At 29.5% G+C, this 26,131-nt stretch overlaps 1 protein-coding gene across 1 annotated transcript in view; it reads left to right on the forward strand.

The window, feature by feature from the left end:
• LOC147078420 (uncharacterized) overlaps positions 1-26,131 on the forward strand; it is a 255,360-nt gene that overhangs the window by 192,998 nt on the left and 36,231 nt on the right. The gene's annotated exons all lie outside the window — the stretch shown is intronic.

Below are 26,131 nucleotides of genomic sequence, written 5' to 3' on the forward strand. Positions count from 1 at the left end.
TCGAGAAATAATCGTGAAGTCATCAGCGATGTAAAGTAATGACCCCAACTCACCAGCGCCGGATGTAGTAAAGCCGGGGCTGTTATGGGAGTCCTTAATAAATATATCAGGCGATTTTATGTCAGCAATACCGCCAATGATCTCGATGGCCCCGGAATATAAATGTCAAAACTTAACCACTAGTATATCGCATGCAAATGAAATCTGTCTATTGCTGAGATAATGATATTTATTTTATGTTATTTATTAAAGTAGTTCAGATAATTATATAGAAATTACTTTACAATCCATAAATTAGGATTATAATACGAAAAACTAAGTGCTAAGTGCTAAAACTAAAACGAAGTGTTTTATGTTTAACCTAACTGGCGGTAGCATTCACATTATGTGTATTGTTAATCTGTCTATCTCATCGGTAGTTGACTACTGCAATACTTACCTGCCATTGGTAATGACAATTGGAAGAATAATGGCCGTATCGAATCAAACTGCTTTGGTTATAAATATATATTTATTGCGTTTAAAAATGAATGCTAGAAAAAATAAACGTATATATTTTCTTAAAATGATCTGTAGCCTAACTTGATAGATACCTTGAATCACTATTCATTAACATTTTTAAGTATAATACTTAATTATAATTATTATCATCAATACTTAAATCATACGTAGGCCTTAGCCTATAATAGAACATATTTTCACTCCACTCTGTTTATGGAAAGCTCCTGCCAGCGCCTTAACATCAAGGATTCTGTATTTCTTTCTACATATTCCAACCAGCGTACTCAGAGTCTTCTGACCCGCCTTTTGCTTTCTGATCTATTAAAAAGAACCTTCTTTGATTATTGTTTCAAATAGTATTGAAATGCTAAAGTATCTTTCCAGTTCAAGTGATTTTAACACTTAAAATTTACTGATGACTTTGTAATTGTATTAATTAAAATTGTTAATAATTATTGTTGTAAGTATTTATTCTACTTAATGTAATATTGATCAACGGGTCTATTCTATACACAAAACTGCTTTCGGTCCGCTACAGCAGCTAAATAGGGTAGGTAAGTATAGAATTATAAACACTTATTGTAACAATTACATTAACTCATTCGCTGCTGACTATATAATGATTTTTTAATTAGCATCTTTAAAATGCACGTTAATTACATCGATCGGCCGCCTGGTCATTACGCGCATGTGCGTCTTCAGCGTCCAAAGTATTAAGTTAACCGTCTGAACTGTCAAAACTGTCCATTTCGCTCTAAAATTTATCACATCCAAGGGAGGTGCTGTTAAAACATAGCACTTATTGTAACAATTATAACTAAATTATTATAATTGTTACAATAAGTGTAAATAATTCGATACTTTCCTACCCTATTTAGCTGCCGTAGCGGACCGAAAGCAGTCTTGTGTATAGAATAGACCCGCAGGAGTAATATTCTATAATATTATGCGCTATCTTGAGTCATTTCAACAGTTAGGACTGTCCTATTAGTGCGGACAAAACTGTATAATTAAAATTAAATAAATGTTTTTCCATCAAGATTTGAGAGTTAACATAATTAAGGTGATTACTACTTGTACTCAAAAGTCGAGAAATACTTTATTTTTTATAGCCCATTATCGACCAAAATCGACTGATGTAGTTTACTTGAACACGACAGAAATGTGGAACCCGTGCGATATAAATAATAGTAATATAAAAAGTCGTAATGTAATATGTAGGTAATTGGATGTATCATTAAAAAACTTCACCTTTTCTAATAAGCCACAATTCGCAACGGCAAGTCTTCACCTCGTGCAGTAACTTGTTAGTCATTCTCGAAATTGCTCGACGGTTAGATCATTATAAATTATTTTGCCTAGGTATGTCTTACGAATAATAAGGATCGTACCTTTGTTAAATAACAGTAACAGGTGAATCGCGCACCTGCCAAGACAGCGTAAAGCTCCCCTCGACCACTGGGCGCACTTACGTTACCTTCGGTATCTGCCCATCGCATCTAGATAGCTTTATAACGAAAAAACTCCCCTGACTAAGTTAATGGATTTTGACATAGATAGCCTTTTTTGCAGCTTATGATTCTAAATTTAAAAAAATGCTTTAAAAATACAGTATTTTAAATTATTAAATTTTATGAATGAGCTTACATAAAAATATGAGATATAAAATTTAAATGATGCGGATTACATCAAAAAATACAAAAAATACAATAAATAATATATATTTTTATTATTGGTAACTTAAATTCAACTTATTATCTATGTATTTTCAAGAATTTGATATTTTAAAATCTTTCGTATATTAAGTATCAATAAAAAATATTAATTGTACGTATCACAGTTCACTATGAGCTGGTGTACCGGAAAGAAATGGGCCTATAGTATTGAGATATGAAAAATGACACGTTGCTTGTTGAGCATTGCATACAGTAATATTCCAATTTTATTTATTCAATAAGAATAACAATTTTATATTGATTGGTATATAGTTATAATAACTCATAATAATCCTGTCATTATTATCAAATATTTGATAGGTATGACTTTATACTTACGAGCACTTATTTTATATAAATATAAATACAATATTACGATTGTATTTTTAATTTCTTTATCTACCAATTTTCATCTGTCTTTCCCTTGTATTCCAGTGGTTTTATTGCGTATTTTCCATTATTTTAAAGATATGAATTTTATCACATATCTATGCGCCCATTGGTTTCCAATCACGGTGAACTGTGGTAAGGCCTCATGCATACGTGCATACGTAGAATTTTCCGGATTCGATACATTGATAGTTACGTATATTTTTAGCGTTATTCTAATAAAAAAAATGAACAAACAAATGCCTTGAAAAGCATACGAAATATAAATAACATCAGTACCCTTATTAAAAATATAATATTATATTTAAAAAAATACGCTCTATTTTTTTTTTCAGCACAGGTTTAACTAAGTATCTAAATTATTATTTATAAGTAATGCTAAAAATATCATTGAAAAGAACTTGACATTATTAATAAAAAAATATATATACTTTTACTTGTATTCCTACATGGTGAGTCGTGATTCACTTTATGTGAGACTATAGAAATTGAGTACTAACACGTGCTTTCAAAATAAGAACTTTAAAAACACGAAACATATGGGAATAATAAATAATTTGAATAAGGGAATACAGGAACTCATTGTGATTGACTTTTCCAACACTGTATTTATATTTATTAAAAAAAATAAAATATAAAAGCAATAAATACAAGCAGCCATATTGCATTCGTGCACAATATCATTAGACACCACATAAATGAAGGAAAACGGTTTTCAAAGAGTTGGCTCGTGTGTAGATATATCGGATAATTTACATAGTGTGAGCACTACTAATTGAATTAATTAGTGAAATACGCAAATATATTAAATACAATTTATTTTATCTGTTACATAAAGTTATTTTTATTGTTAATTATTAGTAATTTAGTAAGTTTTATGAATTTTTACGTCATATTATGGTGCAGTTTGTAGTTTGGTGGCGTTCATTTCATTGAAATTGTCATATGGCAGACGCGGCATATGTTCCACCCCATTAGGCGGTATGAATAAATAAATATTCAGAGATGGATAATAAACGAGTAGCAGACGAACAGGAAAGAGATACAGGTGTAATGAAAATAGAACCGGATCGAGACATTGTACAGCCCGTGGCATTTCCAATAATGCTATAGATCCTGTTTATATATATTTTTTTTTAAATTATTAGAAGCAGGAAACTATAAAAATATTATTGACTAGGCGTAATTTATTATTGGAATATGAGGTTAATACTATTTGCTTACGGTCATAATTTTACACGATTTTTAATGAATTTACTATAAATGTTGGATATTCAAACTATAAATCAACTTATTTCGGTTTTCTTTAATAAAAACGAGGTAATAAAATCAATCTTAGAAATTATAAAATAGATCACATTTTTTAAAAATAGAAATGGTTGAAAAAATGAACACAAACTGATGAAAAGAAATAACGTAGAGCATCAAAAGAACTATGTATTGTATGGTATACGTAAGCTACAATCATAAACATAGCATGCATAAACAAAGTAGGAAATTCTTTTATCGTTGAAAAAAGTTTTCAACCACATAATAAAATATTTGAAAAAGAATAATTTTATAAAGCCGTTGGTTATGATTATCTTTTTTTTCTCGAAAGATTTGCATACTTAAGACAATTTCGATAGATAAAAACATAAAATTGGCAGATTAATAATTTAAGGGCACTAATGCTGTGTGAAGGTCGAAAATCAAAAATTTGAAATCCGAAAAATTCCGAAAAATCGAAAATCCAAGTTAATGGTTAAATTTTAATTTTCGAATTAAAAAGGGAAGGAAAGGACATTTAGATAATCATATATTAAACTATCATAAAATACGTATATCATGGTACATATATACGGAATGCGAAATGTTATTACCTACACGCAATTATTACAATCTCCATTGAAGAGGTTACCGACTTTATTTCACTAGATAATGTTAATACCCCGAGTTACAATAAATTATCAGACCTCTAGAAGTTGATTAAATTTATCTCCATAATATGGATTATGTAACCACGTACGAAAAAAAATATTTCGTCGATTCAGCGACCTGTATTATGGACACCATTGCATGTTTAGATATAATATTCAATGGATGTGTTTTCTTCGAGCTGTGCTATATATTTTTACTTAAGGTGTTTGGTAAACTATATAATAGCTCATATCTTTGATATTTCTTTTTATTCCTAGGCTGGTCCTGTAGATAAGACATAAGTTAAGTACATAGCATACATATATTATCAAAAAGGGGAACTGGAATAGCCGTTACACATAAATGAACATTTGGCCGGCGGTAGGTGCTGAACTTTTTCTATTCGCGAGCCCTTTGTTGCATATTTCAGTCACGATGTTTCCACTCTGCATTGTATTATATAAGTTATATTATTTCATTTATATGAATTCTGTGCATACTAAATTCTAAAAGTGATCTGTTTATGCAGAGTTTGCGTTGTATTTAATATCAAATCTTGCCGCTGTTGACAATAGAATAAGTGGCAAAATTTAAGTTAGTGTATCGCCGAGTTCTTTTTTGGATATCATACAATAAAATTGTTCCACTAAATGTTCACATAAATATATTATTATAATATTCAAATTAGTATTTTTTAGATATATCTTGTCACGCCGGATATTCCAATTTTTAAAAACATAATCGATGACAAAAGATTTTCAAAATAAATTAATGTAGCATTAAATTTACTATCATTCGCAATACGCATTGGCGTGGAACGGGAGAGCTGAAAAAAATACCTTATTTATAAATTAGTTATTTGTAATGATATATTATGATAATAATATTCGATTTCTGTGTCATAATATTAAACTCACTACCGATAAGTAAGACTCACTCTACACCACGTTTGCTTCCATATGGAGCGATAATGGGTAGTTAGTCATATTATAATAATTATACTAAAATCATAAGAGCTATTAAAGATAATATGACGTATGTAAATTATATGTAAAAAAATTCACGGCAGATACCTACTCCAATTTTAAAATTTTAAAACAAATAAATGAATCATTTGGTGTCATAAATTGTTTATGTAGTTTGTTTTCAAATATTGTTTTATGAATAGTAATTTGGAATAATAATATTCCACTATTACATACATTACCAAAATAGTAAATTCATATTCCGCACCGGGCAAATAGTGTAATATTAAACTCTTGAAATAATAAAGAACAATAAGTTAAAGATGGCGGTCGAAATAAAATTTTTATATAATTATCGTCGAATGTAATTAATTTTAAATTGATACATACTATGTTTTATGGTGCTGGATAATTAATTAAGTATTTCTTAGTATAATATAGTAGAGTTTGGATTATATAAAAATCAATATTTTAATAATAGGTAATAAGAGTGTTGAAAGAGTCCATATTAAGCTTTTTTACAACGTTTTTATTAGGTCGTATTCTTATTTGTCCGGTGGTTGTTTATCCGGTAGAAATCTTGCAATCGATTTTTAACTAACTTTCCTAGATAGATATTTGAAACTTTTAGAATATATCAGAACACGATGCCAATGCATTTTTTTTAATACTTTTAGCCATCTTTAAGTATAATTGAATTCATTTTCAGTTAATTCTGTTTTGTATGAAAAGTTATTTCGGAAGAAATCCGTAATCCAATCCACTATTATTGATTGCTAGGGGTCTGGGGTCCTAGCAACTAAATTATTAATATATACGTGCGTTACTATGGCAATCAATATGAATGTCAAAATAACATTTCAGTATTACTTCTATCAAGTACAAATTTTTTTGATCGTTTAAGCTAGTCAAGTCAAGTTTATATGATTCAACAGAAAATTTGAAAATGTTGTATATAAAAAGTTCTTTTTATCTTGTAATTATTATCATTAAGCTTGTTGTTAAAATTGTGTAAGGGATATTGTGGAGACAATTAGTTATTTGTGGGTTAGATTACTTATTATATTATTTTCACTGTCTCAAAATACGACGGCAAGAATAAATTAATTTTCTATAATAATGTCAAATTATGTAGTATTTTTTTGGTAAGTTACTTAGTGAAATACATATGACGAAACCAATATCTGGTACTGTGAAGTATCGTGGGGTTGTTTGCAAATAAAAAAAATCAACCAGTATTTTTTAATATGGGATTGAAACATCATAAAATACTATCAAATTTAATTAAAGTAATTAAGTTGAATGAAAAAGATATGAATTAAATATTATATCGTTTGTAATAATATTGTGTTCATGAAAATTTGTTGTAGTAAATAAAGGTATACATATTTACTAGAAAAAAAACATTGTAACGTCGACTTATAGTTAAGATAATGCGAAAATTTTACGACAGAACTGTAGATATGAAATTTCTTATTTCGCACTGTCGATATAATCTATAGTTATATTATGCAAATATAGTATTTTCTTGCATCTCCAGAATTTAAGCGTCCGTTTACGAAGCGGAAGATTTCACATTTGCATCAGGCCATAAGATGATAAGTACAGCTGATAAAATTTCTATCATAGCCAAGCGCCGTAAGTACTGGGCTTATAAATCATCCGCAACTGCACGCTCATGAAGTTTATGAAGTGTCTAATGAAGCAAGGGGGCGTGGGTTCGTAAACTGGCCTAGTCAATTTTGTTTTGCCACCGAATCAGTGCCAAGAACGAGGTTTTTTGGCCACAAATTGATGTACGCATTGGTATGCGTATAATTGGTGGGCACATGTGCCGGATGCCATAAATTAACAATATTTTGAAGTCTGTATCTGTTTTGTGAAATTAATTATGACAAATAATAATGAAAAAGCAAAACGATTTAGCAATTTATTCAATTAAAGAACAGCAGTTTAAAATTTTTAAATGATTGTTAGTGGAATAATTACAGCTTTTTGAATTATAAACGAGCAGTAACACCGACTTACGCAGGTCTTTGATTTTACTATGACTATAACTTTTTCAAGTAATTTATTTTTATTTTGTTTTGTGCCAACCTTTCAACAACACCCACAATTAATACGTTATTAAATAGTTATAAACTATAAAACCTTTTTGGAATTATTATCTGCAAAAAAAATAAAATATGATGTTGTCAGTTGCAAATTCGGCAGCCTCCATATTCCGCTATTTTCAGATAATCGCAAAAACACTGTCAAGAATATTAATAATATTACGACTGAACATATAATATATTTTTATTTTTGGTAATACGTTATTAAATAATTATTACTTAGATAAAGCAAATAGCAAAATAATATGTCGTTAACGTCATTAAAATTAGTAGAAAATCATGTTTAAAGTTAGTCTAAATTATTTAAAAGAAAAAAATGGCTGTCGATTCTATTAAACTAATAAACCGATGTATATTTAACATTTTGTAAATATACATACTTAACGATGGAATATTACTTACAGAAGAATATTTGAAAAAAATTAAGTTTACCGACTTTGAAACTAATAGCCTCAAATAGTTAACCTGGAAGACTTTTTTTGATAAACTATTGATACCAAGCGGGACAATTTATCCCACAATTTTAGATATTTAAAACTATCAACTGAGAATACTTGATGGAATTAGAATTTAAATTCAAAATTTTGCGACTGGGTTTAACCTTTCGGTATCTTTAGGCATTATACTTAGTCGACAATGGCATTTGATCTGAATAAAGTTAGTTCTCACTTATATACAAAATTAATACACTCATATAATATGTAAAATAAATCAAAAATATAACAGTAGCGCAAAATGGTATGGAAAGATTCATGTTGGGCATATAACTCAAAGACCACAAAAAGAACTATTGAATAAGAAGATAGACAGGATTACGTGATGTTATTGACAGGCTGGAATATACAGGCTGGCATATCGCTTGACGAGTGGATACTAGGAAATTTATAATAATTAGTAAAACGGTGGCCCGGATGAATGTGGTGGCGAAGAACTACAGACCGAGAATAGAGGGACGAGCAAGGGGAGGCCTTCATCCAGTAGAGTAATGGATCGACGCTGGCTGATAATATAATTAACGGTGTCAAAACTAATATTATTCACGCATTTAATAAAACGTGTACACTGTCAGTCAAAAACTTGTCGGTGACAAAAAAGTTGTTGAATTAAAATTACTTTAATATTGAGATAACTTTTCAAAACGTTTACAACATTTTAATTATCGATGACGCCTTAATTTACCGACAATCTAATATTCAGATTCCTTTGTGCTCCATTTGCGAAAAACAAAGCAATGTAATGTTGGCGCCCCGTGCACCTTCTGATATCATACTCAAGAGGGAACATGGTAGTTGTTCTACTTAATGTTATCTCGTAGTTGCTGCAAGGAAACCGTTTCGGCCTCTTTGAGATCCTCCGGAGTTACCTTAGGACGATAAATCACGCTTGTAACTTTCAAACAGTCCGATATGGTAACATAGCTACATAGTACTTATTGTAAAATGCGTAGGAGGTATCGGGGTCCGTATGGGGCTTCTTAATAATATTAATGCTAACATATTATACTCATTATCTGAGGCGATGCATTATTTCAACACGCTTATGTTATCATATCGTTATTGCCATTCGTTTTATGACTTCTTTACTCGTTACGTCTTTGATTTATAAGCATATTCCGTTATTTATCAATATTATTTTAATAACTTAAAGATTTATTATACAGTAAATTTATATTATAATACAAATTCTACGTTTTGGATTAACTAATCGTAAAACGTTAAACGTTCTAAGTATAAATTTGTTAGTACAATATTATTTCTGTGTGTCTCAGAGCTTTCCAATATTAGAGCTTTTGAATAGTAACTGTGCAAGATATTGTTGTATAAATTTATCCTACTGCTCAACGTCATAATATGATTTGTTACATTTGTAAAATGGTAATTTACCATTCAAATGTATACGTGTAGTGCTGACAAGAGATATAATGACATTTAAAATTATTAGCAATTATTATGAGTAGCTATTTCAAGTATCGATCTAAATAAAAATAACATTGTGTTCTATAAAATCATTAAGATGCCTTATTGATAGAATTCATTATTAATTGTTTAACTTTTGAATTGTTTTTAATGATAAATAATTTAAAAAAATGCACTATTTATAGATTATTTGCTATTTACTTTTAAATTGTCTAATAATAGGCATAGAAATACTATTTTTTATATCCGTTTATAGTTTTTTTTTAAGTAATTATATTATGATAACATGAAAAACTTTTATGATAAAGAATTTGTTTTTTTTCAAATACGTAAAATATGTTAGGTCGAGAGTTTGAAATAAATATAAGCACGTAGGTATAATTTAGTGTACAGTGAACATTTTATCATTTGAATATAATAGTATGTACAGTGTACCGTAACTCAAAAAAGATTGTGAAGCGCTGTTGTAGCTTACTGCAGTTAAGCTTAAGGTGAACCAAGTTAACGTTCCATTGTGATTTTCCGTACTGAAGTTTTACTATTTTCTTATGATAAATCCATTGTTACTTAACATTCTAAAGCAATAATTTAGAATGTAATATTTCCATATTTTGATAAAGTAATACGTGTAATGTGTCAATATTAAAGAATTTATTCAACAATTAAAATCAACATCAGTATGTATTTTTTTATATTTATTAGACAAATTTTAATAAGCCCTTATACCCTACACACTATATCAATATAGATAAAGTACCTACCTTTAAATATACAGAATGTGCTGGAAACTAAGTGACTGACATAGTAAAAGATAAGTATTAGTAAAACTGATACAAAGTTAAGAATTATGGAGCAGTTACTTATCCAAGCTATATAGTCATTACTGACTTATACTTAATGTTATTATGTGTCATCATTGTGATTCTAGTAGGACACAATAACCTATAATGCTACTACTACGACGATTTTATAACAAAATTGACGTTTCTTTGTTTAACTATTGTTAATGATATTTCAAGTGATTTTCTACGATAATGCCAAGAGCGATTAATAAATTCATGTTTATGGCATATATAAGCTGGAGCAATAAACTTTATCTTACTATTGAATCTCTATTGAATGGAAGCCATCGGTAGAGTAGAATAGATGTTGTTGGCATATGGAAGTATCACGCTTATAAATGAGAACACAGGCACGTTATTATTTTATGAGCTCTTGGCTGTAAACGTAAAGTTTTTTTCACTGTGTATCAAGAATTCTATTAAGGTTTTCTGTGATAAGTTAATCAACGGATATACATAGGTATAAAACCTTTCAAATTTTATATATGCCTAATATAACTCATATTACGTATGAAAGTTTTTAGGATCTTTTGTGAAAATAATTACTGAGGCATACGGTTTTATCTTCATACTTGTTCGCGAAATAAAAAATGTATATGAAGACGCTAAAAAAAACCTTTTTTTATAAAAACCGAAAAAGGTATTTCATATAGGGATTTCAGAATATTGCTATCGGAAATTTATTTACCTGAATATAAATATACGCCCCAAATTGTCCATATAATTAAGAAATACAAAAATAAATACAGTTGACACCAGTATTGATCGCTATAATGGTTCATAATAATTGTCCATTAATTATTTGTATTGATTTCTAGAAGTCACTTATGTTAGCGAAAAATCTTGTAAAATATCTTTAGCCCTATTTGAGTTAAGTGTAGTTGTCGACGTACATATATAATCATGAACTTGACAAGATCTTTGTTGAGTTTCGTCAGATTTATTAAACCGAGATATCTGCTATGTAATTGTCACGTGACAAATATTAATGGTCAGGTATCGACAAAGCTCTTTACGTTTAATGAAAATGGAATGTCGGAGACCACGTTAAAAGGAGTTGATGGAAAATGAGAACGGAGGAATGAGTAGAGTAGATGTGTTTATTGTGGGAAGCAAACTTCAATCCGGGTTGTAATGCCGAAGAAGAAGAAGGATAACATTTGTGTTAAAGCTAATGATTAAATTAGTTTTAAGTAATTCCAGATTGCAGTTTCATTTGAAGTAAGTTCAATTAAATAAAAAGCTTTAGGTGGTACTTAAAATATTATTAGCGTTATTTAAACAGATAAAAATATAAAAATATTAATAGTCATCCATAAAAACAGTTTGCCATTGTATGTAATATGCCATCGTCGAATGCAACAATCTATTTTAATTTTTTTATTGGCACTATGTTCTTACTGAAAGTTTATATCATGATTATCTTTAGATACGAGATATTTTAAAAGTTAGTTCAACGTATGAATTGGGAAATAAGGATACAGTTTCGCATGTCTACCGCTTTCTATATATAAAAAGTATCTAAAATATAGCTAAGTATACAGGCACCTTTAGTATATTGATATTTAAAATCGATTACCCTCGTGTATTCACTGCACGCTCAGTCAATCACTCCCTTACCACGTACCCAAAATTATTAAGAAAACCATTTTTCAAATTGCCCTCCGAAGTTATTCAAAGTTCACCTGTTTCACGATTGCAATCAAAATCCATTAACCACGGCAGGCACGTATGAATGGGATTAACCTCCTCCAAACATACTGTACGCTTGATTGTATACATGTTACGTCCAGTATAAATTATTCCATGAATATCTATGAGGGCTGCCATGATTCAACCAATAATTATGATTGGATACATTGCCTTTTGATGGGTCTCGTCTTTGTATCGAATAGTTTATTTATAGTGTAATCGATATGTTGTGTTGAAATAAGCTCTAAGTAGTTACATCGGAGATTCCCAACAAGGGTTCCGCAAGACTTCGCATTGCAAATAATACTTAAATTCTTTACAGTTTAAAAAGGTTTAACGACGTTTCAATTATACATAATTACTTATTTTAAAAGTTTAGCTTAATTAAATATTGTGCAATAGTTTTATTATTGAAATGAGATAAGGAATTTTAGAATGCAAAAGTGAATGTCAACGCCTATTATGCACGATATCAATTGAAATAAGTATATATTTTTCAAAAGCTTAATTAATTATTGTTTATTAATCCTATTGATAGTAACGCATTCACATTGCGATGTAGAGCGCCTGCCTATGACACCGTGGATCACGGGTTTTATCCCCCATTTGAGCAAAAAAATGTATATTATTGTGTGTTTGGTCTAGTGTAAGAACGCAATGGTTAGGGAAAATGGATAACAACAATACCTCGTAAAATTTCTGTTAATATAACATTAACTCCTTGTAGGCCCATATGCTTTACTAATGGGTACAATGTTATTTACTTTTACTTTTTTAAACCTACTGATAGTGACATAGTACCGGGCAGGTATGTAGGTTGTTGTTATTTAGAGGCGATTTATCTTAATGGTGCAAAACAGGTGCATAAAACGCAGCGTATCATGAAACTTTTGCTACTAGATACCTCCTCTGAAAATGTCCCCATATGTCAGTTGAACGGGAAGAGCTTCTCAAGTCGGCCCGACCCTCGGTTGGACTGGTCGGGCATTGCGACTTAGTATCTATGAGGAAAATTTAAAAAGTGTACAGTATTTTACGGCAAACTAGAAGGTCTTTCCACATCGAGAATTGACCGTAGGTAATACATTATATTGAAATAGGAATCGTGCACACTCTAGTGCACGCCAATCAAAGTTTTGGGAAGTTGCTCCCGGGGACATTTTCAGTACAACTTTGAAGGGCGCCTAACGTCCGTTATACTACGTTATATGCCTGCATAACGGGTGGTAGAGGGAAAAGCATATAGATTCCATTAACATGACATAGTTTTCGTCTACGGTACTAACATGTTTTGTGTTTTTCATCAGTATGTACATTATAATTATTAAAATTTTAATGTATATTCCTGTCTAAAAACTAGGTAGAAATAATTCAAAAATTAGATAAGTAATTAAATGGGTTAATATTTGACACTAAAAATAATAACATACGGCAATTGAGTCTGCTTAATGATATGTCACACCTGTTCTGAACCTCAATACATGTCAGCCAGGTAGATTTCACAATGATATGATTCACAGGTTTCGCAAAATAAAGTTTGAGAATCGTTATATACTTACTTACGTACTCGAAGGCATCAAATCAACTGTCAAAAGTGTTTTTGTGATACGACGCTCTTTCAAAATAAATCACAATAGACACACTTGCAGATCGGTAGCGCGGTGATGGCCATAAAAAAGTATAATATTACATGTTACCTCATTTCTTCTATTGTGAAAGAAACATTGCGATGATCATACCTTGTAATGATTTTTTAGAGATTGATTCTGATACGTTCGATTGTTATAATGATAAAACATTATATAACATGAGAACACGTAACCCATCACACATAGATCGAACCACTATCAGACAGGTATTATTATTATATTTGTACATATCATTATACAAATGACCGTATAAATGAGAAATTTTACACTCAGCTTAACCAGAATATAATCACACAATAATATTGATTATACATAATAATTTGATGAGTTATGTTATAACAATTATATTTTCGATAGTAATATGGTATGGATATACAATGCTGACCAGCGTTGCCAGATAATTATTTTACCAAATCGGGATTTTTATCATGTAAAATTAAAAAAAAATCGGGATGTAGGAACAAAAAACAAGATAACAACGTCAGTTTAATATTTCTAATGTTTATTTCTATGATATAAATACTACATAAACTGAAAACTTTTAAACTATCAAAATAATAATATTTACTCGCCTATTTGTAATTGGCTTGAAATTTTACATCCCGAAAAATTTATTTCTGCTGCTTAATGTATTGGTAAAATTCAGTACATGAGTATATTATCATGTTGAATTAAACAAATAACCCTGATTTTATCAACTCAATAGAACTTATTATATTTCTTGCATCTGACCACTTTAATTTATTTGAGTAAATATCCGTTCGGTATACAAATATATGTTGGTATGCTTTCTCTTTTTCCGGGAATCCTCCTCCAGTTTCCCTTAGCTTAGACTAAACTGAGCAGATTTCTGATACCAATGAAGATCCTGTATGATTGATCTAACATGGAGGTGTTCTTCCGTATACTCTTCTATGGTTTACTCTGACAATCATGACTAGTCTCTATAATCTCTAACCACTTTTTATAAATTATTTATTGTAAGGAATGTCAAGCTTGCTAAGTCTGAAAAATCATGATACACGTTTAAAGTAGATACCTAGATATATTATAAATTTGTTGGTAACCTTTTTTTAATGTTTAAAACAAAGTAAAATTTAATGTGTATTTTAATTTTATGATAGTCCACGACACAATTGAATTATCTGTTTTTATTGCCAGCCCACGACCGTCGGAATAATTTAATCGAGTGGCAAGACATTGCCAGATTATTGAAACGTTTTGCCCGTACAACTTACGGTAGAGGCAGACTAAGTTAGTGTTGAATAAAATATTATTTATTAACCGTTTAATATAACGAGAGCGTGGGCGAGTGGGCTCAGCCTCACCTTCGGGGGCACATAATAAAGATAAAACAAAGGCATTAAAAATGATCGGATTCCCATATGGAGGAAGATTTATTGTTCATTCTAATACACCACACCAATCTCTGGCATGGATCGATTTTAGACATGTTTCTGCTACAGTATTTTATTTAATGTATTAAAGTAACGTTTAGTATCAAAGTTTACATGCATCATTTATATACTGTCATCATCTGACATATTATTCCTATGCCGCCTCAGGAACAATAAATTATTCAATGTTTAAGTTCATGTATCTAATAATTATTCTAACTAAAGGTATACGCAATAAAATACAATTTATCTTTTAGCTGTGTTTTACCTTTTTCAATTATTTGTGTTTAAAATCGTTATATTGTATCAAACAAAACTTATTCCACTTAGTATGTACATACATGTACTCGGGTACCTTTTTCCACCACGGTGGGAACATTCTCATCCCGCAATAAAATTAAACGTAATAATATACTACATTGTCATGTAATAACTAAATCGTTAAGTTTAATTTCAGTATCGAACTGTTTTTAATATTGTATTTAGTCACATAAGTATCTCTGTGCGGATGACAATTTGATAATAAAATTACTGTTTCTCATATATACACTCCCGGATACTGTATTACCATTATAAGTTTCTCTTCTCTTCTAGGAAAGAGATGACATTACCTGCTCAAAATCGTTAAATATAGATTGCTGAAAGTTTTATTTATTAAAAAGTAGCTATAACACATTAAATAGAAATCATCAATAATAACAAAAACAAAGTGTTACAGAAGAAACTTTTTATATGAGTACTCGTATCACAGTAGTTTTATTTAAAGACAGTCAGTTCGTTATATACTGTAATAATTCATTATTTTATGGTATCTATATTTTCAAATATTTAATAATTTATAAACGAAACTGACATGGAAAATGACAAATATGTAATTCTTTTTCCATAAATTCTGGCTAACCTCGTGACTATATATATATATATATATATATATATATATATAGCTAAATAAAAAAGCGGTATTTTTTTTAAATTATTTTAATTAAAAAAAAAAAGATTAGATTTTCATATGCCACTTGTGGTTTATTGGGTGATAGGTATTATTGATTTATATTATAACACAAGAAACAATTTACAAAATAATTTATAGTTATCTGTATGCATTATTTTCATATTTTTATGAGTGATATAATATGATTATAAATATGTAATGGAGCGCTCAACATCGTTTATTGGTCTATGGGTCTTTGCACGGAGATATTGGAAGTTTTATTTAAGGCAGGGTTTTAATTGAAATTATGTTGGCAGGGCTATACTCTTTTATGTTTTGAATATTTAATTACAAAAAAAAAACAAATAATCACAAACAATATTCAATACATTTTTAATGAAAGAGTATAGGTATCTATTTTAGATTGATAGATATATTTGAATTAAAAAAAAATAATGACATATTAAAATGTTAAATAACATATGCAAGAGTAGGTTATTACTGTGTATTTAAACATAATGTCTTATTCAAGTACCTACTACGTACGGGTGTGAAATCTGTATCATAAATTAAAAAATATATCCAAAAATTTAGAGAAGTGCATGTTGAACTTAGTACGCAATATGGATCAAAAAATTAATAATTTAGAAAAAAAAATCGGACAGAACTATCGAATTTAGTTAATTTTAATTAGTATAATTAGTCATCAAGCTAAATCGTTGGATACATCTCATCGTCCCATAGTGGGTACCCAAAAGAAGTTTTGGTGATTATATTAAAATACTTAAGGCACTGAATTTCACAAACTGGGGGTTATGAATTCGATTTTTTGTGAGATCATAAGAATTGACATAGGTATAATTATCTCAAACCAGGCGGTTTCTGTGTTTGTTTTACCATTGTAAATGGTGCTTTTTTACCAGTTGAAGTACTAAAAAAATACTCATTATAATAATATCATTTAACCATTTTGTGATGAAATAAAGCTGGGATATAAATATTACCTTTAGAATATAATAATGTTCAGTACTCTGGTAATTATACGAATATATTTTGAAAAGCTATCTAAAAGCTTGACTTAGCCTGTTTTTGATTATCGTTGTCTTGTTTTAAAAGAAGCTTATGCACCTGACCGTACTACGAAGCTCCCATGCGGCGGAAGGTCGTTAATATACTGCAATAACAATACAAGGCTTCAACAGATTTTCTATCTCAATAAAAGTCGACTCTGACTCATAAAAAAGCTCATGTGTTGTCAACGGCTATTAGTTTTTGAGATTCTGCTGATAAAAATCGTCTATGTGACTTGTATAAAAGTTGTTAAAACAAAAATTGAACGCTTAATTAAGTACCTATTCATTATCTATAAAGATTAAAATCTCTTTTTATAGTGTCAATGCATAATTAAAATATGCAAAACAATCGAATAAAATATCAAATAAAATGGTGTTAATCATATTATGTACATCTGCACTAAAAATACTAAGAACATCATTGAATTAAATAAATTTAATTATAATAATTTTAATAGCCAAATATAAATATATATATTATTTTGTGAGCTTTTAGTCCGCACATATTATATTGGTACGACCGCGTTACAAACACCCGAGTTCGTGAGCAGACACAACAGCCTTCGGTGATTGAAGTAATCACGAAGAGACGATTTACGTGGCTGGGACACGTATTCCGGATGCCGCCAAAGAGTGCGGCACTTCGTACCCTTGTGGCACAGCCTCAAGGGTTCCGTCACCGTGGCCGGCCCTCCCTCACCCTGCAGCGGTGCTACAAAAGCGACCTACGTGCTGCAGGTCTGACATGGCGGGAGGCACAAGAGTTGGCGATGGACCGAGGGAAGTGGCGCCAACTTGTGCTTGCCCTATGCCTCAATGTTGGGACGTGACAGGGTGGAAGAAGAAGAAGAAGAAGAATATTATTTAAACAAGCATATCGCGGTCAAAATAGACTTAATGTCATAGCCTTGCCATCGCTTAAATATATTATAATAACTGTATAAAGTTATTGTATAATTATATCATCCCTTTGAATGTGTTGCATTCTCTTCTGTGTAAATAATACTGTCTGTATATTAATATAATCTATGATACAAAGCGATACATATTATATTTAATATTGTTAATAAAAAAAATGATAGAGTTAATAATATTTACAACATGTAACCAATTTGAAATTGTACTTTCTAGTCAAGAAGATTACGCATAAGAAATTTTTAATCCAGGTGAAATTTAATATTTTATTAAGCATTGAAATATTATACAGCTGCCTTTAAAACTGTGGGTATATTAACGGCGTCTATGAAAATAGTGATGAATGAGAAAAATAGCTATCATTCAAAGACTTTCTTAAATAATTAATGTCTATTTGAAACAAAATTAAACTGCTTCAGTTTGAACTTTGCCAACAGAACATCAATAATTTTAGCATTTCTGCCCCCGTTGATATGAAGATATTAATGGCATTGTCAAATGAATCTCAAGTACCGAGCCGGTAAATAGTAAACATAACGAAGCAAATATCATAGAATCCCAAAGGCACGTCCATTCGATGGTATTAATTACTCGACGTGTATCTGAACGAATGATCCGTGATTTGCGGACTCACGACCGACTCACGATTCGTTCGCCACGTGACTAGCTCCTCGGACTTATCGTTTACGCTCACCTTGCGTTTTTCGATTCATAAATCTTAGTGCCGACATGCGATGCAGTGAGTTAATAGATTTATTAAATAATGACCTCCATCGCAGGTCATATACCCAATCATTTTATTGCTCCTCTGAAATGTAGCTCGAAATTAATAGCATTTCTACAATGTGTGTTTACCTATATTGTATGACCGGACCACCAATGGAATTTACATTTACTCTACGGAACTGAGTACTTAGCAATCTATCAATTATTATTATTTACAACATTAAAATACTCTGTCTCACAAACTTGCAATGAGAATGTCTGTAACAGTAATATATTTTGAAGTAATCTTTCTTGAATTTGATGTATACAACGTAAATACAGTTATATAAAAAATAAACATACTTTATAACGTAAATAAAATTATTTATCTGTATCAAATTATTGTTTCCTTATCTTATTATTGTATCAATAAAAAAGCATTATACAAAATAAATGTTTTGGTTCCTTATATCGGCTTTCGTTAGGAAAAAAGCACTACAAATGTTGAGCTTCGTCTTGCATACTTTTCGGATGTTACATTATTAAATTTAGTATATAATTTCTTAGTTCAAAGTCGGCTTGAGAGTGGGTTGATTGTTTGGGCCTTGAATCAGTTGAAGTACGGCGGTATGGGAATATGGTGAAACGTATTCTAAATATTTTTTTGAGACTGCTTTACTTGAGTTTGTATCCGTTGCTTTATCCAACTGAATTTATCTAAGGTATACATTTTGTAGTCTAAACACCAGAAAGTATCTGTATTTGGCCACGTATTTTTCCGACTTATATGCAGTGTAAATGAGGACTCAGCTATTATTATCAGTATTGGCATTACAACTACCATAGAAATCGGGAGCATTGGTTGTTTGTTCTCCCAAGGTGCAGACCTAACCTACCATTGATTGGTGATGCCCATAGCGATAAGTCGGTTCAATCATATCGGCTCAGATATTGACATATTCCACCTACGTGAGGATGTTGTTTAATCATTTCTTAAAATACGATCTTATTTGCTCTTTAGGCATACTTCCATGTAGGTATCTACTATATATATATATACTCTTTATACTATTTTATACTGCTTCTATGTTTTTGTTGTTTAATACCATTTCTTTGTTATTTAATATTATTTTATGAACGTCTTGAATTTTTAATTTGTAAAGTTCACTGTTTATAATTAAATAGAAAGATCATGTTTGACTATGTTATTCGGCAATTTAAATGCAGCCATTTCATTCGGACAATATCTTCACAGCTTCCTCATATTAGTAGACTATCTGTGTAGGAACTACATTATTATATTTACTATCTTTTAATTACATTACATATAATAATATAGAGTAGCTACTTAATAATTCAAAGTTTAAAAATAAAATATTGTTTACCAAACATTTTTTTTTATTAATATCATTTTGAAAGTCAACGAATCTCCGAACACTTCTTAATGAAAATTACAGCGATCAATCAATTGAAGAAACACTCATGTCTCGAATTATCGGTAAATACTCGAATAGAAAGTTTGAACTAAATTCCGTAAAAACGGTTGATATATTCTATCATATGTTATTATGTTGGTAAGCATGAACCGGAGCTGAGAAAAGTGTTTGGCCACTGAATGTACTACATCACTCGTGCGCAGGCGCGAACTTTAGAGCTATTTCCTGTCTTGCGCAATGCGCGGCACGCTTACCATACTAACAACTACTGCCTCAAACATCATATTAACTCTTTAGATCTCGTCCTTAATAAACTCAAGTATATAAGTATTTCTTTTTATCTCCCTTTTTTCATATCACAGAGAGAATAGAATATATTTTTATTCTTTTTAATGGGTTTTCACCTCATTTTCTTCTTTTCGTACTATTTATTCCCCATCAAAGATCGGTAATTATCATAACGATCTTTGCTTTATCATTTGTTACTAGGAAAAGTTTGATTTACCTACACTCGTACCAATCACATAGGTAGCTTATCAAGTCACAAAATAATCAGGCGTTATTATCTGCTACGTTTATCATTGATTTTAACTGGATGTGAAATGCTATACTTTTGTCTTCTTATAATGTGACTGTGGTAATGTAGTTTATTGGTTTCGATACTTTGGAAAACTTAAAGATACTCTTCCATTTTTTGTTCTACTCTAAAATCTGCCAAAAGTCACTTTCATCCAGTTTTCGACTGTCAAAGTTTTTAAATCTAACTTGACACTATCTCTCCTTAATAATATATCAATTTATTTGTCATACAATAACTTTGTACCTTTTATAAAACACATAATTAGCCATCCATCAAATCCAATAGATCCATGCACACCCATTGAAGTAATAATATGTCAATTCAATTTAATAAGAACTTACCATCGTACCTATATGTCAGAACAATCACCGTTTATATAAACATGATATTATTACTTTTTTAATAAAGTTTCGTCAGTTATCATAAATGTGTATCTTTTTTATCTCCCTTTAGTAAGCATTATCATATTTTATTTATGCTTAAAACGTAGTTATTGGAAATTCTAGTTGGTTGTATATATAAAAATATAAATTATATATCTAAAAACATTTTTTATATATGTATTATTTTAATCTTCAAACTTATTTAGGTACCTATTAAAAATTAACGATACCTACTAATGAAAGTCTAAAATTAAATTTTTATCAACGAAAAATTATATTTGATTATCTATATTATTTTGATCGGTCAATGTTTTGTATAAAAACAAGTTTTGGCAATCATTTGTTTTTTTGTTGCATTTTTTTTCATATTTTATATACGCCAAATGACTCAAACGTGTTAACCACTAGCATCCAAGATTCGCTAGGAAAATGTTATACTTATTGTACGTGACTAACTAGCTAGCTGCAATTGTGGTTAGGGAATAAATGCTTACTGCTCGCAAAGTACACATGAACTTCGTCTAAATCTAAGGAAACGATTTCAATACGATGTACCTACTTACAAATATTTCTATTACTTTAAGGTAGATGGATAAGCTATAAAATTATTATATTTTCTTTTTCACAAGTCAAAAAATATTGAATTCTTGTAAATCTTGTACATATTTAGTTTTTGATAAAAAATTGTTTTCTTATTTAAAAAATAATATAGGTATTCTACTATATTAAATATTTAAATGAAAATGATATTCCTTAAAGTAGATTGCATAAGTTTTCGTATAGCGAGACTTAAATTTCTAGAGAGATACCCAGTATATCGTATGCCCAAAATAAATACTTTCGGAGAAATTAAATTTAAAATTTGCCACTTCTACTAAAAATGTGATCTGAAAGATACGAAACTTTATTTAAAAAAATGTACTTACACATTTAATTCATTAATTTAATCATCAAATATGCCACACTGGTTCTAAAGTAAATATGTGTTTTAAATATATAATAGCCACAACTCAATTATTATTATATTTTTGTAAAAATGTAGATGAAAATTATTTAAACATCTTTAATTTTTTTATCGGGAAATGAGTGGCATTGTATTATATTCACCTTGCACCAATAAAATAGTTATATGAGTAAAATAGGTTCGTATATTAAGTAATAATTATTTTGGATGTCGGTGCAGTTAAAAAAATAATGAAAGAAATTAATAGGTACCTACATGCAATTTCCATCAAAATGATCTATACATAAAACAGGTATCAGATAGATTAAAAGATAAGATGACTATCGCAAATTATTCAACCCACAAACAATAATTATGTTAAACTATTGGAATCTGGAAATTTAATTTACTTACCTTAGCCAATTATGTACAATCGAAGCATGAATAATTAATGAGATTGCCTCACATTTACGGAAGCGATAGATGTATTGACCATTACGAAGGAAAAAGAAGCATTCAATAAAATATGAAATATTCCATCACGGCAAACACCTACATGCTAATTATTCATTTTATTTCAAATCATAGACACAAATTGTTATTTTGGTCTAGTTGGATCCACTTAGCATTTTCTTGCTCATAAATACAGATGGCAATACTTGTTTGACGTGATTCAGAATAATAATACGCACTTATAATACGTCGGTTTGTGTTCAAGACACATGCTCAATAATTGAACATGATTATACGCCTATCTGTAGCGCCCTCTACATCGCGTACAAACTGCTACTGACGTTAGATATATTAGAAAATCATTTCTACGCAAGCCAATAGAAATATTTACATATAAAATATTACGTAGAGATCAAAATTTCGGTTCAAAAAAGTTTATTTCAATGATACAACATAATTATCGTTTATTATTTTAGTGAGTTTGTGAATCAATTTGGTGACTTTTTTTGCCAATTTCGTATAACACCCCAGAAATATATCACTTTCATGTTTTATTGCTTTTTACTTCTTAAACAGTGCAATACGCCATAAGTTAGTCTAATCACAGTAATATAGTAGTCACTTTGAAATACTTACATAAATATAGATATTATTATATCGTCACCTCAATACCACAACTAGATAACTCTGATCTGGTCATTGTTGGGAAAATTAAATTTAAACTTTACTTGATTAACGTACCTAAATCTAGGCTATAATTATTATTTAAAATACAAATGAAAAATTGTGCTTGTCTAATTGGGAACAATTAAATAATGTTCAATTTTATGAAAAAATATTGTAGATATATTAATTGTTTTATTTATTTAATGCATTTATGGTTTTAAAGTTATCTAATATTTTCAAACACATAATAATTAATACAGTTCCAATTAACTTTTGACTTACCTAGTTTTATCATATTGAAGAGAAGGAAATGTAGAATCATATTCAATAGCTATCTCAAAAACAGTGACAATCAAGTTATTTAGTTGTGATATTGAGGTGAGGATATATTATATTATGAGTATTTTCCCTCACCGGGAAAATAATATGGAATGGGAACTATGGTTGTCGTGCTTTAATATATTATTTGCATGAGCATTGCTATGTTTAAAACTTTAGGGTTATTTAATTTTTAATCACCGAACACTATTGCAGCTATTTATTTTATGATGACAGAATGTAAAGTGAGCTTTCTATCATAGTGTAAGTAAAATTTGATTTACTGTTAAAGTGAATGGAACGTCTCATACTTGCTTTAAAATACGCCGGTAAAAAGTTAATAAAACGGTATGTTTTACATCGTGCTAATAAATAATTGTAACGTAATTTATTTTGATAAATTGGTAGAAATTTTTAATTTAAATGTTATAGAAACTGGCTTGTAAATAAGTTATTATAAATTGAAAAGCTCCTTGTCTTTTTGTAACAAAATAAAATAGCAATTAGCTTATGAAAACGGTTATATTTCGATAGCAATTTGTCTGATCCCGGCTATCTAAAAGTGTATAGATTTATCACAGTGGCATTTTATTAAGATCACGATTATCTATGTATGAATAATTGCGAATATTATTCATGTAAACGATATGTACCGCTAACAAAGTTTAATATTAACAAAAAAAATATACTCCTCTAAAGTGGGCTCTGTGTTATAATAATATTCACTAGAAATAAAAGATTTAAGTATCAGAATGTGTATAAAACTCAGTTTTAAGTAATATTGTAATATTTATAGATAATAAATTGTTCTCTTTAAAAAGAAACTATTTATTATATTCAAATTAGCTTTAATTGTCGTATATAATACTAGATACACTAGATCATTTGACAATGTCTACAAAGGTGGAAAAACTGATCCTGATCTTTACTAAATAATTTTAATAATGTACTATTAAATTGTATTCCATTAATATATATATATATATATATATATATATAATATATTAGTTATAAAACGTATGACAAATTTCAATCCTTATGTAATTTGTATGTCTACCAAAAGTCAATGGGTATCTGATTTACTGATACAGATTTAGTAAGTAGTATACGTAACAGATATTATTTAAAATAATATATTTATTTAGTATTTATAGTATTTATGGTTTCCTTTTACGGTTATCCACCACGTGAAATATCCAATAAGTTGTATGGGTTAATGTATTTTAAATGTATTCAAATAAATCAGTGTCTTCAACGAGTGTGAAAATTAACGCGTTCAGTAAAAACATTTTTTTCAAAGCTGTCTATAATTTAACCTCTAGGCATAAAAAAACTGGTTACACTTACTTACCGAAAATAATTCATTGGTTCATAACAGTAAAATATTATTTGCATTAGAAATCATTTTGATGCATATCTTGCGAAAAATATGTGCACTTGCAGATTTATTTTGGCAGGTTATTAATTTTAATGTGTCTCAGATGGTACAAGATTAGTTTAGTAATAAATAATAAAAGCAATATGCATTATTTAAAACACAATGAACCGAACACGTTAATTATGACGTTTTAAATATTTATATATAATTTTTTTAAATAGTGGTAGGTATTTAGAATATTTTAAAATGTATATATAATATAAAAGAAACATAATGTTGATTTTAAATTACTATAGATTATGTAGAAGTAGCAAATACTTAGAATATTAGAATATACAGTAGCGACATTATTTGACACAGTTGGTGAATCGATTCATCAAAAGATTTTTATGGGAGCATCAAAATAGTTCAAATCACTCATACAATAATTATTAAATTATACCAAACGATGCGTATTTCTCACAAATTGAGTACCTATAAAATATTTTCCAAAAAATAATAAAATCCCTGCAACTAACATTAATGCAAACTATAACATTACTAATAAAAAACGTATTTTTACACAAAAAATAAAGCACTGAGTAACCAATAACAATTGTTTTTTAGTTACAAAATGTGATTATAGGAAAAATATACTAGGTAGACTGGTAGTTGGAATTTATGTTTTTATTAGTTAGTTCTTTGACACTCCCAATCGCTTAACCCGTCACAGAGAAAAAAGGTGTACTGACTGTGTGGAGGAGACTTGGGGTAGTTGGACAATAGAAAATTTTCAAAAAAATTCACGGGCGGGGCTAAATCCTTATCAAATATAGATTTAAAACAATCGTTACATACTGATATTTATTAGGAATGCTCATTGAACTTTGTGTTAACTTATTGGCGCCATGTGGACTTTCTCTAGAAGTATGATTATAATCTGCACGCTAAGGATTCAAAAGTGGCAGTATAAAAAAACACCACACTAAAGGATAGTGATTTTTAGTTGTTGTAGATCTATACTTAAAATACGGTGAAAAGACAAGATAAGAAACGACATGGAATATTAAGAGTAATAAGAAAGAATGAAAAATCGGCTAGACCAATTAAAAAACATCATATATTACAATGCAAGAATCTGGTGTATTTTATAAATAATGCGTGTTGAAAAATCTCTTGAGTCTTACAACACACGAGAGAATTTCTACAAGACGAGCATTACAGCTGAATAATTTGAAGATTCGGTTTCATAAAAGCTCAGCCACTTTATACTGGTCAGCGATATCAAAGG

This window comes from Rhyacophila brunnea, unplaced genomic scaffold (assembly GCF_057557595.1).
Source record: "Rhyacophila brunnea isolate RB1 unplaced genomic scaffold, BYU_Rbru_1.0 scaffold_11, whole genome shotgun sequence".
NCBI classification, from domain to species: Eukaryota; Metazoa; Arthropoda; class Insecta; order Trichoptera; family Rhyacophilidae; genus Rhyacophila; species Rhyacophila brunnea.